This window comes from Chlamydotis macqueenii, chromosome 2 (genome assembly GCF_036417535.1).
Source record: "Chlamydotis macqueenii isolate bChlMac1 chromosome 2, bChlMac1.mat, whole genome shotgun sequence".
NCBI classification, from domain to species: Eukaryota; Metazoa; Chordata; class Aves; order Otidiformes; family Otididae; genus Chlamydotis; species Chlamydotis macqueenii.
This window is the reverse complement of record NC_141557.1, coordinates 105,328,327-105,346,847: the sequence shown is the minus strand read 5'-3', so window position 1 is coordinate 105,346,847 and position 18,521 is coordinate 105,328,327. Positions and strand designations below refer to the sequence as shown.

The window sequence follows — 18,521 nt, the reverse complement described above, 5'->3', positions numbered from 1 at the left end:
CTGAAGTGTGAACTCAGGCTTTAACTTCCACTTTGTTCTTAACTTCATGCATATTCACAGCTGGAGACTTCTCACTATAGTTCATGAGCACCTTCAGTTTGAGCTAGCTGGCCCATGTGATGTCCTGGGTTCAAAATCAAGAGCTCAGTTGTTGTGTGCTGCTGTTGTGATCACTCTGTGTAGTCATTCTACAAAGCAGTTCGCTTAAGTGTTGAAAACTTTAGTTAACATCATTGTGAAAACAAACTAAGAGCTTGGATGAAGGACTAATCTTGAGATTGCCTTAAACTGTACCAGCTGCTGTGGACCTCAGCAATGCATTGCAATAGCCAAATATCAGTAAAGGCCTTCACCAAAATGCCTTAATGCAGATTTAAGACTTACTCCAGAAGAAAATTTGTTTTCTGAATGCGTTTAATTCTCAGTTGCTTCGATGAAGTTCTCAAAGAATTTTAGTTCTGATGATGGATTTCCTGATAGAAACTTGCCTCCCAGGAAATAAGCTGTTACAATCACTGTAGTCATTTTACACATGCTATGGAAGAGATACTGGACTTTGAAAAGTGTATCTCTTGATCTGAGTTAGACAGTGATCAATAACCTACAGATTAATTTTTTTCCACATATTGGAGCTAAGTGGAATTTTCAGTAATTTTTTTTTTTTTTAATTCTAGTATATTTAAAGCATAGTTTATTCTGCAAATGCATTTCAAAAGACAAGGTAATGAGTTCCTATGTTGCATACAACTAGTATCCTTTTTTTCTATTTGCTTCATAAGTTGAAGGACAAAAATCTGTGTAGAATGAGAACCAGATATCAGGCAGTTTACTGTTTATGGTTTTAACTGACTTGGTTATGTAGTTAGAAAGGTAGATCTATGGGAATATAGTTGAGAAAACATGTTCCCACTTTAAAATATTGCTATAAATATTCAATGAAAACACAAAATGTGTCTGGATGACTACAGACTGTTCTTTGAATTTCAAGAGGCGAAGCAAATTTGAGCTTTACAGTTTATGAAAGGAACTGATACATGCTGGTGACAGATTTAGAATATGAAGAACGTTTTATAGCATTAAGGATCTAGAAGTAAATAGAAAATCAGAGCATGGCTCATATAAAAGATAATAAAGCCATAGAACAAGGTTCAAGGAAATGAGAATAAAGGAAAGAGTATAAATGAGTTCAAGAGATTCCTAGGACACAGTTGTTTCTCAACAAGGAAGAGATTGATGGATATGATGAAAAGGTGAGAAGCTGAATTGTGGGAATAAGATAAACCTAAGGGGGAGGAAAAAAAAAGTACACATGCTGAGCTGCTTGGGTACTTTGTATTTCAAAAGTGTCTCATGTTCACCAGCCTCTGATAGAATTCTTTATCAGTTTGATTTGATAGTACTGCAGGGTGCACTGTGGCAGACATTTGCCAGAGCTGCCCATTGCTTCGATGAGAGCTGTTAGCTAGGAAGTGCAATGCTGTCTTTAATTATTTCCCTTGAAATGGAGCCCTATTGTGTGTATTGTGTATTAGTTTAAAATAAGATTCAAGCCTTTGAGAAAGCCACATGTGGCCAAGTTTTGCTGAGGCAGTCCTAGATTTTTGTATGCTATTTTAGGGGCTATTTTCTCTTCTTCTTTTTAAAGGATGCTTAATGGATCTTGATTTTCATTTGAGCAGTCAAGATGTCTAGGATATAACAACTGTTGCATGTTTGTTCAAGTCATATCATCACCCTGGTAAAACAGTGCTGTACAGCCCATTTTTACCATCTGTGTGTAGTTGTTGTGACAGCTACTGTTTGAAGACAATCTTGCAGGTTTGATAATAGGCCAATGCGTTGGCAACTTGGTCTAAAAATAATAAACAAGAGGAGAAAAATTGGTGCAAAACCTTTCTTGTTGCTTATCAAGAATAGGTGAGTGGTGGAAATGTACACATAATTTGTTCTTTCTCTTCTCACTTCCTTCACTTTTTGAAAGACGAGTACGGTTTCTCTGTCTTCCTTCAGCAAGGTCCAGTGCTCTAACTAGATCCTCTGTCCACTGATGGGAGCCAAGGAAAGCTCAAAACTTGCTTACCAAATGGCAAAGTTAGTAATCTTAATATATAATCCCAAAAAAAAAAGCACAGCATTACTTTTTCTTTTTTTGAAAATTCTTTGTTCCCTAAGCTCACTTTCCTGTTGTTTTCAGCTGGAACAGCAGCAGGCCCCTAAGAACATAACATGTCTAATTATATACTGTATCGTCTGGTTTCAATTGACAAGTATTCTGTGAGGGTATTCACGCACTCTTAAACTTAGAGACATCTTGTTCTTTTCAGTTGCAGAAGTAACAGAGGCCACAGCTAAAATCAAGAGAGAAATTTAACAAAAGGAAAACAAGGAACGCTGATTGCATGTGTCTCTACTCTTTCACTTTATTTCTTCCGCTTTATCTATATCCCTGTCCGGTTTTAGACATTGTAAAATGAATAAATTAATATCTGAACCTGGGAAAGTCAGAGAGCATTGTCTGTTTGTTTTTGGTTTGTCTGAACATGAGCATCTCAAGGTTTGATACATCATCCCACCCTTCTGATCCTATTTAGTCTGGAAATCAAGTGAACTCTCCTTCCTGAAAGGAACTTTATACATAGTTTGGGAGCTCTTTCTGGAAACAGAGAGGAGAACGCTCCTCTCAGGTTGAATTTGCATTCACCCACAGCTGAGCACAGTGGCTGTGATCCAGCAAAGCATTTAAGGTTAGTTTATCCTTAAGCATAATCCTACTGAAGTTAGTGGCATGATCCACGTACCTAAATTTAAACTCATAGTTGAGTGCTTTGCTGGAACACATCCAGAGTACTCAGTACCTTACAGGACTGAACTCCCTCTCTTCTTTGGCTCTGTTCTTTATATATATATATATATATATATATATTCTTTACAGTATAGAGGTTAAATACAGTATTATTCTCAGGATTATTTCATATTTCATTCAATAAAAGATATTCTCCAGTTTCTTAAAACTCTTGCCAGTTGTACTGAAAATGAAGACATTATAATTCAGACAGAGTCTAACCTAGCCTGTCACTCTCCTTTCATTTTTTGATCAGGCTGAATTTTATAACTCAGGAGATTCTGGTCAAGATGCTGTTCTGAATGAAGGCAATTTGTTAACACACATTTAAATCCCTGCAATGTTCTGCTGACAAAGGCTAACTTAATACGCAACAGATTCAACACATATTCAGTGCTGGTATACATTTCAAATGAAAGTGTATTTTACAGTTTGAACTAACTTGAGCCATTTGATTGAATGTCAAGTGCTTCAGGCAGACAAAGTTAAAAATTTCTGTCCCTGTAGAAGTTTGTTTAAATCTAGTTTGAATAGTGAGCTCTACTGTTCCTCTTGAAATATGGACGTCTTGAACATTTCTACATCAGAAAACATGTAATCCACTATAGAAACAATAGTCAAAATCTGCTGAGGTGTGTTATTGACTGGACAAGATATTTAGTATGTGGAATATTCACAGCTGTAAGTCTTACTAAATTAATTAAACTAGATAAGGAGAAAATTGCTCAGAGTTCGAGCAAAATCTAGGGGGACTGGGGGATTTTGGTTTTCTTTTTGTTGTGGTTTTTTTTGGTTTTTGTGTTTGTGGTTTTTTCCTTTTTTGTTTTAATTTTCAAATACATGTCAAAGGTACCCAGTGCACTGTCTCCATCAGATTAAACCAAATGTAATGCCTATAAATGAAATTAGAATCATAGAACCATAGAATCATAGAATAGTTTGGGTTGGAAGGGACCTTTAAAGGTCATCTAGTCCAACTCTCCTGCAAGGAGCAGGGACATCTTCAACAAGATCAGGTTGCTCAAAGCCCAGTCCAACCTGTCCTTGAATGTTTCCAGGTATGATAATAATAAATAAAAAATGAATTTATTACTGAAAATAATTTTATAATTGGTTGTATCACAGAATACTTAAAGCTGGTGTCAAATCAATCTAATATGAAGACATTTGTCTGTAAATATGTATTCACCTTAGAGGTGTTTTTCTCCTCCTTCTTTGTATTTTCTTCTTTTTTTAACCCTTAAGTATCCTTTTCAAATATAAAGACCATATTCCTTATCTAAATATCAGCCAATCAGACCTTTTATCTGCACAGACTAATGATGCATTCCAAGTATTATTTACTTGATTATAAAGCCTGTTTTGATGAGATACAATCACTTTTCTGTTCTCAATGGCCCACTGAATTATGACATTACTTAGAATTCCATTTAGATGATGCATATGACCTAATCAGCTTGTCTTCTGCTGTAGCAGTAACTGAACTCAAATGTCAAAGCAAACTTAGTAAATAAAATGTCCTTTTTATGTAATTGAAATTATGCTATGGGAAGCTTAGGAATATTAGATATGGAAATTATTTTGTTTCTTTCACTTAGACAAAATAGGTGTATACAACCATACTCATTTTATATGCTGACATTTCAGGACTTCCTATTCTAAGCAAAGAAAAAAGAAAAAAATGTATAATAAGTAAGTAAAATGACACTAAATTAAAACCACAGTACAGTTATTTTGTTTTGACTCCTATAATAAACTATGCCTTTTTTTTTCAAAATTTGAACAAAGTTTTCAATGAAGCAAATATTTATCTTCTGCTTGTTCAAGTGCTGATCATAGTTGTTCTGTTTCCTCAACATTTATAAAAATTCTGAGTCAAACAAGCTATGAATTAGGATCAGTTATAATATTAGTAGAAATAACCACTGCAGCTCATGGTTATTTGTATCACATACTGTGATATGGGTCACACAGATCCATCAAAATTAAATGTAAGATGTATGGCTTTGCAGGACTTCAGTTTTCACAGCATTGAGATTCCTGGGAAACAGCTACCTGTTTCTGCTTATGAGGCCTATGTAGCTATCACTGAGAGCTTGCTGGTTTAGGTACTTTATCCAATGTTCAATGTATCTAGAGAAAAATAGATAAATAATAATTACATGTTCTGCTCTCAGAACTTGGTTACAATACAGACTTCCATAAAATTATCACCTAAAAACATGTGCATAGTCCTCTGATTGTCTCAGATACACAGAGGTGCTTCTCTCAAAGCAAATGTTTGAAACTCCAACCCAGTCCTTGCTTGTGCACCTATCTGGTGGCATCATAGCAAAAAGTCTTGATAAGTAGTGGTGAAACGCTGCCAACTAGACTTTCCAGCTTTACTTTACTTTTTTCTCAATATCATTCTCAGTTAACTGTAAATGAAATTCGTTTAGTTTTGAGGGAGTTCTTATGCTCAGGCAACACTAGATAAAATATTTCATCAAGAGTGAGAAATTAAAGTAGCTATCAATGTTAGCAGTGGCTCATCACAGGCAATCCCACCTTCCAGGTTGTTTTTACTTTTGATTTTAGGCAAATTCACACGTGCCAGAGGACATAAAGCTCTTTCCATAACAAGATTATGTTCCTGACGTATTACATATCTTCTTTTAAGCTGAAGATCAAGACTGAAGTTTAGCGATCTGCAACAAAAATCATCCTTGAGATTCCTTAGGGGAAATCAAGAGTAATTGGTCCATTACATTTATGGTATTGATGTGATAGACTTTTTTCTTCTTTTTTTTGGATACTAAACCTACAGATATCTGTGTCTATAAGAAGCGTTGTAGATTCTTCTTTAAAACATTCATTTGGTGTTGCAGTGCCTTCTTACTTTATATCTGTGAATATAAAGTTATTTTTCTGTAATCAATGCCTGACAACAGGGAGATTCTTATAGGCATCATATTATCCACTATACCCAAGCACATGAATCTGACATGGAGACAGAATTTTCAAATTTGAACTCGTATCCTTTCTTCAGTCACTTTTATTAACGGGTTAGGGACAGGTGTGAAAGCCTGATTTTTAAATTCACCAAAATTTCTTATTGTCTTCAAGAATTAAGATAATACCAATTAACGAAGAATAAATACTGAATATAGGAATCCAATAAAATTTGAAGTAGAACTATGTTGACTTTGACTTTGTTTACACCACAGCAGTGATGTCAAAACTCTGTTTTTCATACAGTCATAAAAAACAGATATTAAATATTAAAGTTATTAGATCAATGTATTATTTTACTATAAAAGTTATCATCCAAAAAGTATATGAAAAATATTTTCTACAGTGTGGAAAAAAAAATATTTCTTAATTTTAGTAGTTGTATACTAATTCATACACTGTATGTATACTTTTGATCTGACCATATCTTCCAATTACTGTTCTCAGTCCAATTTATGAACTTCTACTTATGATCAGCCCAAGTTCATAAAACATATTTTATTGTTATGTATACATATGTTTATGTACATGCACATATACGAAATAATATTGGTTATCCTTACTGTAAAAAGTCACCAACATTCTGAAACATTCGAAGTAGAATAAAATCTATTAAATACAACTAACTTGAATCATAGAATCGTAGAATCATAGAATGGTTAGGGTTGGAAGGGACCTTCAAAAGTCATCTAGTCCAACCCCCCTGCAAGGAGCAGGGACTTCCCCAACTAGATCAGGTTGCTCAGAGCCTCATCCAACCTGGCCTTGAATGTTTCCAGGGATGGAGCATCCACCACCTCTCTGAGCAACCTGTTCCAGTGTTCTACAACTTGAATTGTAAAAAATTTTTTCCTAATATCCAATCTAAATCTACCTCCCTCTATTTTAAAACCATTAATCCTTGTCCTATCACAACAGGCCCTACTGAACAGTCTCTCCCCATCTTTCTTATAGGCCCCCTTGAGGTACTGGAAGACCGCTATCAGGTCTCCCCGGAGCCTCCTCTTCTCCAGGCTGAACAGCCCCAACTCTCTCAGCCTGTCCTCATAAGAGAGGTGCTCCAGCCCTTTTATCATCTTCGTGGCCCTCCTCTGGACCTTCTCCAACTGGTCCATGTCCTTCTTGTGCTGGGGACTCCAGAACTGGACACAGTACTCCAGGTGGGGTCTCACCAGGGCAGAGTAGAGGGGCAGAATCACCTCCCTCGACCTGCTGGCCACGCTTCTCTTGATGCAACCCAGGATGCGGTTGGCCTTCTGGGCCACAAGGGCGCATTGCTGGCTCATGTTGAGCTTCTCGTCCACCAGCACTCCCAAGTCCTTCTCCTCAGGGCTGCTCTCAATCCATTCCCCACCGAGCCTGTATTTGTTCCTGGGATTTCCATGACCCAGGTGCAGGACCTTGCACTTGGCCTGGCTCAACTTCCTGAGGTTGGCATGGGCCCACCTCTCCAGCCTGTCAAGGTCCCTCTGGATGGCATCCCTCCCTTCCAGCATGTCAACAGCACCACACAACTTGGTGTCATCGGCGAACTTGCTGAGGGTGCCGTCTATCCCACTGTCCATGTCACCGACAAAGATGTTGAACAGGGCTGGGCCCAACACGGACCCCTGAGGGACACCTCTCGTGACCGGTCTCCACATGGACATTGAGCCGTTTACCACCACTCTCTAAGTGTGGCCATCCAGCCAACTCCTTATCCACCGAGTGGTCCGTCCATCAAACCCACGTCTCTCTAGTTTAGAGAGAAGGATGTCGTGCGGGACAGTTTCAAATGCCTTGCACAAGTCCAGGTAGATGATATCTATTGCTCGTCCCTTGTCCACCGATGCTGTTACCCCGTCATAGAAGTCCACCAAATCGGTCAAGCATGATCTGCCCTTGGTGAAGCCATGTTGGCTGTCACCAACCACCTCCTTGCTCTCCATGTGCCTTAGCATGGTTTCCAGGAGAATCTGCTCCATGACCTTGCCAGGCACAGAGGTGAGGCTGACCGGCCTGTAGTTACCCGGGTCTTCCTTATTCCCCTTTTTAAAAATTGTGGTTATTTTCCCTCTCTTCCAGTCATCGGGGACCTCACCAGACTGCCACGATTTCTTGAAATGCATTGTACAATTTAAAGATTAATATCAGCCTCATAATTGTTTATTGCATCTGTGGTTTTCTAACTTATTTTTGTTATTTCCTGCCTGCTCTTCCTCTCAATTTTATCTGAAATAGGAGGAATTCATTTTAAGATTCCAGTGAGTCTACCACAAGAACCTTGGGAAATCAGATAATAAATGGCCATGTCATCAACATTATTTTACTGCAGCTCAGTGCTTCTTTTGCCATAAAGATCACTGTGCTTCACATGCATAAAACTATATTGATAACCAGTTCTAAATGCTTGTCGTAGTTCAGCCCCGATCGGACCAGACTACGCAGTCTCTCTCTCACTCCCCCCACACTCCAAGAGAATAGGGAGAGAAAATATAAGGAAAAACGGCTCAAGGTTTGAGATAAGGACAGGGAGAAATCCTTAAAGTTACCGTCACGGGCAAAACAGACTCGACTTGGGGAAAACTATTCATTTATTACTAAAAACAGCAGGATAATGAGACAGAGAACAAGATAACCTCCATCCACCCCTCCCTCTTCCCAAGCTTAACATTATCTCTACTACCTTCCCCCCCGAGCGGCACAGGGGGGAAGAGGGAATGGGGGTTGCAGTCAGTTCATCATATGTTGTTTTATGCCGCTGCTTCATGGTTGGGGGAAGAACTCCTCACATTCCTCCCCTGCTCCATTGTGGGGTCCCTCCCACGGGCCACAGTCCTTCGTGGAACTGCTCCGGCGTGGGTCATCTCTTCCACGGAGTTCAGTCTCTCCAGAACAGCTGTCCCAGCGGGCCCTCCACGGGCCACAGCTGCCTTCAGGCATCCACCTCCCCCGGTGCGGGGTCCTTCACGGGCTCCAAGTGGATCTCTGCTCCTCCGTGGACCTCCATGGGCTGCAGAGGGACAACCTGCTCCACCATGGTCTTCACCACAGGCTGCAGGGGAATCTTGGCCAGGAGCCGCATTACTCCTCCCCCTCCTTCTGAACTGACCTTGGCGTCTGCAGCCGTTCCTCACAACAGGCTGGTAGATGTCTCTCAGGATCTTTTTTTGCATCTCATTCACTTCTCATCTCCTCTCCACTTCTTGCAGCCGGGCTGGACCGAGTCGGGCCCAGTCGGCTGCCTGGCGAGAGGCCAGAGGGTGAGGCCTGCAAGGCCCATGAGGCCTGCGCCTCCCCCTCTGCGCCTCTGCCCCCGCTCAGCTTCTTCACATCTTCTCTTCTCTCTCTTCTTTTTTTTCTGTTTTCCCATTCTTAAATACGTTATCGCAGAGGCGTTATCACGAGACATTCTGCTACCAATTGGCTCGGCCTTGGCCAGCAGTGGGTCCGCCCTAGGCCTGGCCAAGTCCCCTGAACAAAGGGGAGCGACTTCTAGCAGTTTCCTACAGAAGCTACCACCTTAGGCCCCCCCTTACTAACAAAACCACGACAATGCTCCAACTTTTTTTCCTCCACTTTTTCCTCCTTCTGCAAGACTCTTTCATGCTTTCAACTACATATTCTATGGTTCTTTGGTGCTAAGTTTTTAAAAGAAGGAGTAAAATTAAAAAAAAAAAAGCATTTAATGCAGAAATAATAAATCAGTTAGCTTTTGTGACTGGATTTTCAACAGCTTTAATAATAACTTCATGAATGTTGTCATGAACTCCATCTCTCACTGCTTTTGGTTATTCATTTCATATTTGGGACACCAGGAGTATGAGAAACCTCTTTTCATTACTGAAATAGGTGTATATAAGTATCCTCAAGACTGTTCTCGTCCCTGATTTTGGTAAGCAAGTGGCATGTGACAAATTAAATCATGATGAGACAATTTCTTAGTCCAGGGTAGCAGAGATCGCCCAAACCAAGAGCACCTTTGAAACTGAGATTCTGAAAAGGTTTCCAGAAGGAAACAGATGAAGCATTCAGATTTGTATACATGTCGTGGTTTTGTTTAGTAGGGGGGGGCCTAAGGTGGTAGCTTCTGTAGGAAACTGCTAGAAGTCGCTCCCCTTTGTTCAGGGGACTTGGCCAGACCTAGGGCGGACCCACTGCTGGCCAAAGCCAGGCCAGTTGGTAGCAGAATGTTCCGTGATAACGCCTCTGCGATAACGTATTTAAGAAGGGGAAAACAGAAAAAAAAAAAAGAGGAGAGAAGATGTGAAGAAGCTGAGCGGGGGCAGAGGCACAGAGGGGGAGGCGCAGGCCTCATGGGCCTTGCAGGCCTCACCCTCTGGCCTCTCGCCAGGCGGCTAACTGGGCCCAACTCGGTCCAGCCGGACTGCAAGAAGTGGAAAGGAGATTAGAAGTGAATAAGATGTAAAAAAGATCCTGAGAGACATCTACCAGCCTGTTGTGAGGAACGGCTGCAGACGCCAAGGTCAGTTCAGAAGGAGGGGGAGGAGTAATGCGGCTCCTGGCCAAGATTCCCCTGCAGCCTGTGGTGACGACCATTGTGGAGCAGGTTGTCCCCCTGCAGCCCATGGAGGTCCACGGAGGAGCAGAGATCCACTTGGAGCCTGTGAAGGACCCCGTACCGGGGGAGGTGGATGCCTGAAGGCAGCTGTGGCCCGTGGAGGGCCCGCTGGGACAGCTGTTCTAGAGGGACTGCACCCGTGGAAGAGATGACCCACGCCGGAGCAGTTCCACGAAGGACTGTGGCCCGTGGGAGGGACCCCACGATGGAGCAGGGGAGGAATGTGAGGAGTTCTTCCCCCGACCATGAAGCAGCGGCATAAAACAACGTATGATGAACTGACTGCAACCCCCATTCCCTCTTCCCCCCGCTGTGCTGCTCGGGGTGGGGGGAAGGTAGTAGAGATAATGTTAAGCTTGGGAAGAGGGAGGGGTGGATGGAGGTTATCTTGTTCTCTGTGTCATTATCCTGCTATTTGTAGTAATAAATGGTTTTCCCCAAGTCGAGTCTGTTTTGCCCGTGACAGTAACTTTAAGGATTTCTCCCTGTCCTTATCTCAAACCTCGAGCTGTTTTTCTTATATTTTCTCTCCCTGTTCTCTCGGAGGGTGGGGGGAGTGAGAGAGAGACTGCGTAGTCTGGTCCTGATCGGGGCTGAACTACGACAATACACAAGCATCAGAATGAACTCTGTTGATGGCTGTATTTCACTTCCCTAGGAAGAGTGGGATTATATCCTATCCACTGTGTGCACTGTTGCTCAATGTGTTGTTCATAAACGTCCTTGTAGGATCTGTTGTACAATTTTTTTTGTGTACTGTAATATACTAAAGTTTCTAAACAGATAAGCTTCACAGATGTGCAACTGGGCCATCCTATACTTTAACAAAGTGATGAAGAGGAAATGTGAGTCTTTCTTTATATCACTGAAGGGGAGGAAAAAAAATGAATCTTTGTGGTATGTATCTCGTAAGTAAGTTGAGTAATCCAACTGAAGACTAAGCACAGCTAGGCAGGTACTGTGAAGAAAGCCTCATTTACAATGGAAAATGCAACAGATTTTGCTTCCATGGAAGGGATAACACTGGATGCAAGCTGCAGAAAAACAGCTATTAGATTGTGAATCACAATTTTTTGTTGCTTATTCTGTGAGATTTGCAATTTCATAGCATAGTCTGTAGGAAAATATACAAACAGCCCTCCCCACCTCACAGTTTTCTGCATAGAAATACTTCCTCCTTCACAGAGACCATAAAACTTTGACCTGTTGTTGCTGCTTAATTCTCTTTAGGATATAATAAAAAATTACTATGGTGAGATGGACTTTTTACCACCATTGTGGAAGGAAAGAGTCAAATTAATCCCAGACTTACAAAATTCTGCAAACCTCTAAGCCCTGTGTGATGCAAGGATAAAAATGTGATTCTACGGTAGGGAAGTGAAAGAGCAGGCATGGATACTGATGACTCTTCCCAGTTGCCTTCATAATCTTTTCCTGGGGAAAAGAACTAAGAGGATGTTTTACTCCTACCTTTTACATTACAAAACATAACCCTTCCTGCAGCAGGCCAGGATAGGAGAGGTAATTGAACCAGGCTGTCTACCATGTAATGACCCAAAATCAGAATGTTTAAGCCTTTACTTGGTTAGTCACCCTTACTACTACTGAAGGAGTGAATGTATAAGTACTTAACCCTCCTCTTACTCTCAACAAGAGTTAGAAGAGCAAAACTGTCAATTATGATAAAACTAGTGTGAAATTTTGCATAGAGGCCTATAATTATTGATAGAAATTGAACAGATGAGTTACACTTCTATTTGCAGCTTCTCAGGACTGAAAGAAAATGCATGAATTATTGAGTACCATAGTCTGCTCTTATATCACATCTTTCCTTGATCAGGTGGATCAATGATAAACTGAGTTAATTGATTTTGTTGCTCAAAATAAGGCTACCTTGGCCATTGAATAATTTTAAGCTCTAGAACTAATTGTGAAGAATATACTGTCTTCTGGTGATTACTATTTTTCCTCTAGTGACCAGCTAAACTACTTTCTGACAAGTCTCTACCTACCAAATCTCTTTTTAAACTAATGTAGTGATAATGATCGTGGGAGACATAACATAACTTGTAAAATTTACCGTGTTTATATTATGAACTGAGAAATAAAGAAAGTCTATGAAAATAAATAGGAAAAATCTTGATTTATTTATTCAATTTTCTATTCTCAGCTGTAAATCATTTTAAATTACATATATATTTTTTCCTTGGCTCATAAGTATCCTGAATTCTATGGAAGTAAAAATTCAAAAGAAATAATGAGTTGGTAATCTCTAACATCTTTTATCTGTTCAATTAGTAATTAATTTTAAAATTTGTACTTCTTTTTCCTTAAAATGAAATAAAGTCTCAAATAGAAGATCACTTCAAATAAAACTTGAATAAACAACTAAAACTTGAAAATATTAAAGCACAATACTTTAATAATACAGAATTATTTTCTTTCCTTCATGTTTAAGACAAAGAAATACATGAACACTTAGATTTCTCCTTCTATTCATATTGCTTTCAACAAAGCTTTTTTCCAAAAAAAAAAACTTTCATCAAAAAATTCTGAAATAGTTATTAGCAATTGCATAAATATAAACATGGGGTTTTTTAAAAGAAAAACACTTTAGTATCAACAGCAAGAATGTTAAAACAAGCTATTTTTGAAGCTTTTGGAATCTGTGTATTCTCGTGGTTACTGAAGGCTATAACTTCTGATAAAATGGATTGACTATAATCTTTACTGAAGTGATTTTAAAATGTCCTCAGTGACCCCTGGATCAGCGTCAGTGAGTCACACTTTAATAGTCGTTCTGCACTGTTTGGTTCAGAACCTAAGAGCAGGGTTCATAATGGTCTATGATTTCCTTTAAAAACTCTAATATTTTTGCTGGGAATAGATGAGAACATGGTACAAGCTATTGCAAACTTTTTGATTCCTGCTTTCACACTCTGGCGCTTCTGAGACAATTATGTCTATTCTAATTAAATATATGCCATACTGTAGTCAATGTAGACTATAATATTTATGTTTCCCCATAAATACGATCTGACATAATTCAGAGCCAAAATTCAGTGTTCTTTATCTTCCAGATCTTACATAAGCTACTGAACTTCTCAGCCAGGGTTTGAGGGTGGTTTCAGAACCAAGTATTGAAGAACAAAAGAAACCAAGATTCATAATTGAAAGATAACGACTGAGACATTAATCTGTAAAATCTATGTGTGTTTTCAATTTGTTGCAAATGTTCTTTACACAGTTCAATATATAAGACAAGTTAATTTGGAAAACCCACACAACTTTTCAGAAAACAGAGATGCTCTTTAGGACAACTTAGACAATTTGAAACTGAGGAAAATACATGAAACTAGGAATGTGCTAGCTATTATGATGGAATAACAGTAAGGCATAGTGAACCCAGATCCCTTCTGATTATCAAACCTACCTTCTGAAGGTGCACATTGATTTCTCAGAAGTGAAAGACATGTTTACAAGAGCACCTTTACATGCTCTTGATCACTATCTGTACCTATATAACCCCACCCTAGACACAAGTAAATCAAGGGTTTGCCACTGTTGTGACCAAGATTCTCTTGAAACAGAGCACTGTGAGGGAGTCAAAAACAAGCCCCAAAGTTCAGAGAGTAGGAAGACAGATGTGCAATGGAAAAATAAATGCCCTACCTGCTCTCTTCACAAAATCAGCTGTCTCTTGCTGTCAAGGAATTCCTCTTAGTTTCCCTTTTCTGCATGTGGCTGTGTCTCAGCATTCATTCATTTTGTACCTCATTTATCACTACTAGCACTGGGAGGTACACCAGCATCTGTGGGATACGTAGTATGTTTTGGATGAAAGCTCTCCCTGTTACCTTTAACAATGCCAATTGTTCTACATCCCCAGTGTTTTACACTTGTCTTTGGTTGTTAGAAACAACATTCCCAGCTGCAGTGGGAAAGGGTTTTGAATAAATATTAGGGAAACAACAAACATTCTATTTATAAGATTTACATGAATTTGTATTTTAAACTATGAGTAACATGGTAAGTTTTAACATTTTTTTATGAGTGTCTAAATTAGAAGCCTACTTTATTAATTGCCAGAAGGTGTCTAGGGAAAGACCATTATTGTCCTAAACTTTCCAGTCAATAAGTAGAGTCAGTCATTTCTTATTCAAAATATTGCTGCATTAAGTAGCCAAGTTTGAATTTAGGTTTGAGATCTCAGACCTGTTAGAAACCTGCCTCTGACACTGTAGACAAATTGTTGACAACAGTTCCATCCACACTGCGTTTTGGTAGAAGCAGTTTTTTTCCTTCAAAAGCTATCTACATAGTTTTGCGTCACAGTATGTTAACTCCTCTGGTACAAACTAACATATCTACATCATTCAACCTTCAGAAGTGTTGAGCATGAGGAAATTTCCTGATACTTAGAAGTCTGACTCATCTCTCACCATGCTGTCCAAGCAAGCTGTCTGCAGCTGCTGTGACAGGAAGAAAAACAGCTGAGATCTGTAAGAAGGCAACCTCAGGATCTCTATGTTCCCTGTTTGGGAGTCACATGCATCCAAAGATAAGAAGGTAGAGTAATTCCTCAATTTCTGTTCTGTCCTTGACACTGAGAGTTTCTGGAGCCACTCTAGATGGGAAACTACAAATAAATGTTTTTGCAGACAAGGTCACAGAGGTATTGTGTTCACTTTTACCTTTTCATTGGCAGTTGTGGAGGACAGAGACTAGCACTTGGTGGTGGGATTTTATGACTCCTCAAATGTGCATGCTTGCTTGAATGATGTGAATAATAAGACTAAAATCTTCGAATGAAAGACAAGCTAGATGGTATCAGAAAAAATTGTGTTGAACCACCTAATTTAAGAGATTACACTCTCACTTGTTCTTTTGAGCAATTTGCCTTTTCTCATTGACACTATGGAGCTTATTATTATCTTCACAAATTATATGACTAGGAACTGACATAGTGGTTTGGTTTAGAGTTGCTCAAAGACACTTCCAGTGCAGAGGAATCTGTCAAAAAATTAGGCTTTACTCTTCATGTTAATTTTAAAGATTGAAAGTAGATGAGAAGACACTTAATGCCAACAGTTGCAGGTCCAAGATAATTAATCCTTTTTCCTTTGTTTGTTTCCAGTTACATTATGTCAACAAAATACTTGCAACAACTTTGTCGTACCAGCTGGTTTTTTTTATATTGCCCTGCATTTCAATTGCTCTTCTGCAATCACCAAAAGAGAGTTTGCCAGAGAGAACTGTTCTTCGTTTAACTGCTGGCTCTTTCTCATCCTTGCATTGTATCTCTGTATATTTTCTGAGACTTAGGTCCATCAGTCATCTATCACATGCCAGTTTGCTGCTAGATCTGGATTACCCCCCTTTATTTTCTTTCCAGGGCATGCAGATGAAAGACCATAGCAGTATGCACTTTAGTCTTGCCCTGAGGTGTTAGCAGGGCACAACTCAGAAGTGATACCAATTTCTGCAATCCAGTGCAGTTTTCATGTCCCCCACCTTCAAGCTACTTGCTTTGTCTAAGGTCTTGGCAGGTTAGTTAAGGTTTTGGGTCTATTTATCATCTGATTTATTTCAGACACTGTCAAGTGGGTTCATTAATAATAAGTGCAATGGGAAGCCTTGTCATTATCATTTATATGATAAAATGAGATAGATAATAAGATGGACAAATAGATAGGAATTTATGCAGGGACAGGAGGAACTATTCCTAAAATAAGATGCTTACAATCACACTGTCATCGTAAGTATTAAGAAGTGATTCCTATCTAGGACATTCCAAACCCACTGCACAGAAGTGGATTTTGGTCACCAACAGTACAATTAAGATGTAGAATTTAAATCTAATTGTGAAAAAGGCTGCACGCTTTCCTCTGTCTGTATTATTTCTAAATTTTTTCATCGTTAATTAACTTCATTAAACTCTGTGTGGACCTAATACTGCTTCATAAGACACGGATTTTTGCATAGTAAAATAATTTCTCTGACTTGATGGGTGTTGATAGTAATGGAAGAATAGATAGACATCAAGTTTCCAGTGTATTCTTAGACATTACTATAATTTATGACAGACAGGAATATTTTTTTGGGGGTGGGTGTTATTACTTACAGAAATGCTCTTCAGTGTTTCAACATCTAGCAAATATTGTAACCAGAAATTTTTACAATTAATTATTTTCAAATGAAATACACATTGAAAGCTTATTGGGTTTTAGTTTATGTATGTGTTTGATATTCTACAAGACTCATCTGTGAAATAAAAAGAAAGAATTAAAAAAATATTTAATTAAGCTGAAAATTCTGGTTTTAGTGTTAGTGAAGAATAATCTTTTAATTCCAGCAGTTCTTTCATGGGTTATAGGCTTTTAGAATCCTTACAATAGTAGCAAAGATTGAGAACATCTGGTGGAGACATTTTGTATTAACTACATGTGGAAAACACAAAAAAAACCCCCATCATATAGTTCAGATCAGATTCATCTTGGTCATACCAGCATTAACCATGCAATACCAATCTTTAGCCATTAGTGTTAGTAAAAACAAAGAAAAAGTATTTTGAGACATGATAATTACAGAACTTTTTTATCCATATTTGTCTTCTTTGATAATAAAATGGTATACAGATTACTCCAGTTTATTACAGATTCACAGTTCAGTTTTCTTTTAAAAATTAATGCCTTTGTTTGTGGCTTATAAAGGATCTGGAATCTGGATTCACTCCCTGAGAATATTCTCTTGGATACTTATCCTGGAAGAATTATTTAGAGGGTATTCTTTTTATTCTGAAGACTGATAGAGATAACTGTCATCCCTCCTGTTCTAAACTGAAAGTTTTGTTTCTTCTAAACTTCTAAACATTTGAGTATGAATGTATGCATACTTCATATTTATATTATTCAGCAGTCACTATTTATTAAGCATTTTTTCTGTTAGTATTGTTCGCCAGTACTCCAAAACATGTTTATATACTAATCATAGAATCACAGAATTACAGAATACTTTGGGTAGGAAGAGACGTTTAAAGGTCATCTAGTCCAAGCTGTCTCCAAGGAGCAGGGACATATTCCACTATATCAGGTTGTCCATTCAACCTGGTCTTCAATGTTTCCAAGGATGGGGCACCTACCACCTCTCTGGGCAACCTGTTCCAGTGTTGCGCTACTCTCATTGTAAAAAAAATATTTTCCTGATGTCTAGTCTGAATGTAGCTCCTTCTATTTTAAAACTTGTCCTAGTTTCAGCTAGGATGGAGTTAATTTTTCTCTCAGTAGCTGATATGTTTTGGATTTCCTATGTAAAGAATAAACACACTGATGTTGTTAGTTGTTGCTAAAGACACTGTCTGTGTTCCCAGGTTTTGCTAGTGTGAATGTACAGGAAGCTGGGAGGGATATAGCCAGAATAGTTTACCCAAACTGGCCAAAAAGAAAATTCCAAGCCATAAACATCATGCTCAGTACTTAAGTAGGGGGTTGAACTGGTGAGCTCTCTCTTTTTACTCTCTCTCACTGTTCAGAATCGTTCCAGGACTGTTTACAAGTTTCTTTTCATTCCATGATTGCTGCTTGGGACAGGCTGTATCAGTTATCGGGTTGTCAGGTAGTGAGGAATTGTGCATCATTTGTTGGTTTTGTTTATTTGTTTGCTTTGTGGATTTTTAAAATTATTATTTTTTTTTCCTATTGGTATCATTATCATTATTTTAAGATATTATTTTTTCTTTTGCTATCCTTCTAAATTGTTTTTATCTCAACCCATGATTTTTGTTTTCTTCCCAATTCTCTCCCCTGTCCCCTGGGGAGAGGGAGAGTGATTGACCAGTTATGTGGAACTTGGTTGCTGACTGTACTTAAACCACAATAAACCATTACCCCTCATTCTGTCACAACAGGGCCTGCTGAAGACTTTCTCCCCATATTTCCTGTAAGCTCCCTTATAGGAAGACTGCTATAAGGTCTCCCCAGAGCCTTCTCTTCTCCAGGCTGAACAACCCCAACTCTCTCAGTCGTTCTTCTTTGGAAATGTGCATCAGCCCTCTAATCCTCTTCGTGGCCCTTCGGATTCGCTGCAATGAGTTCTCGTCCTTCTTATGTTTGGGGGTCCAGAGCT

At 39.0% G+C, this 18,521-nt stretch overlaps 1 protein-coding gene across 2 annotated transcripts in view; it reads right to left on the bottom strand.

Moving 5' to 3' along the window:
• Positions 1–14,087, bottom strand: part of CDH19 (cadherin 19) — a 127,151-nt gene extending 113,064 nt beyond the window's left edge. The window contains exon 1 of one of the 2 annotated variants that reach the window (XM_086740565.1): positions 14,070–14,087. The gene's annotated coding sequence lies outside the window, so the exon portion shown is untranslated. Of the gene's footprint in view, positions 1–4,897; positions 4,947–14,069 lie in introns of those variants that run through there. The other variant, XM_086740566.1, reaches the window with a different exon arrangement.
• Positions 14,088–18,521: the final 4,434 nt, after the last annotated feature.